Below are 1480 nucleotides of genomic sequence, written 5' to 3' on the forward strand. Positions count from 1 at the left end.
GCCACCTCCCTGACCTTAATATGAGATGCCCAAAACAGGGCCCTGCCTGTCTTCTCCCCTGTTCCTCTAGGGCCACAGCCCCCACTGTCTCCATGCCTTTCCATCTTCCCGATGGGGGCAGTGAGGGCTGTCGCTCTAGGGAAATGAGGGAGGACGGGGGCAGGTGGTCTCTCAGAGACCTGCTGGACAACAGCCCTGAGGCTAGGCCAGGCATCCCCTCACCCTGTGGCCACAACACATGGATCTCACTGGGGTTGTCTCCAAGTAGAGAGGGCCAGACCCTCAGGCTGCCCTGCTCCTCTGGTGCTTACTTGTGGACAGAACTGCTGAGAGTCCAGGGGCCTGACCTAGCCCAGTCTCCATTCCCACCCACTCCCTAGATGGGCCCCACACCTCTGGCCTAACAGCAACCTGGGGCTGGACCTGCAGGGGAGCCAGGGAGGAGTTCTGACCCTGGAAAGGAGGTTGGCCTGACCCGGCGAGACAGTCCTGCCTCAGAAAGGCCTTTCTGAAAGCAAACCCATCCCTGAGCTGAAACAGGTGCTTTAGGGGTGAGGGGAGCACAGAGGACTCACTGCACAATCCCGAAGCGATCAATGCTGCTGTCGATTCCAACAGGCTCAGGCCCAATGTCCTCTGGCAGCTCAGCTCGGTGTCCCTGTAACCCAGAGGGAGCCTTGGTGAGGGGTCCAAGGTAAAGAGTGCACGGGCCTGGAGGTAGTGGCCACCCGTGCCCACCCTGTGCTCCTAGGGAGCCCAGGACCCTTTGACCAGGGTGCACTGGAAGAGGCCTCCCTCCAAGGAGCAGACCAACCTGTACCTTCTCATAGTTCATAATGATATTCTCTCGCTCCTGGGACCACAAACTATCTGCATCCTCTGCGATTTCCATTCTGTGAACCAAAAATCATCTAAAATTACATTGTACCCGAGAGCCTCAGAGAAAACCTGAACCGCTCCCACCGGGCTCCCAGATGCTGGCTGGCTGTGTAACCCCCATTCCACCACCGTCCCCAGGTAAAAAGGGGCCAGACCCATTGTCTCACAACTGCACGAGTCTCTGGAGTGTCAAGCCCCAAGCAGGGGTGGGCATCATCCCAAGGACTTGAGGACAGTGCGACCTGGACAGAGAGTCTCGTCGTCCCTAAATGCCATGAAATGGGGACACACCTGCCCCAGCAGGTTGAATGGTGTCCACCTGCCAAGGGTGAAAGGCCCATGATGGGCTATTCCAGGGATGTGGAGGAGACTGAGGTCAGCCACCAGAGTCGCTGTACAATCCCGGCCCTCCTGGGATGCTCAGGGACCACAGAGATGCAGTTTTCTACAGGAACAAGATCTCTCCTGACTTCTCTGTTCTTCTCCGCTCATCACTTTGGCTCCTGTGGCGTTGAGTCTGAACAGTGAAGCCACTTTAGGAATAATGCCAGTTGAGCAGGGAGGCCGGTTTGGGGGATAGAAAATAATGAAATCTATTGTG

Source organism: Papio anubis, chromosome 17 (genome assembly GCF_008728515.1).
Source record: "Papio anubis isolate 15944 chromosome 17, Panubis1.0, whole genome shotgun sequence".
Classification (NCBI taxonomy): Eukaryota; Metazoa; Chordata; class Mammalia; order Primates; family Cercopithecidae; genus Papio; species Papio anubis.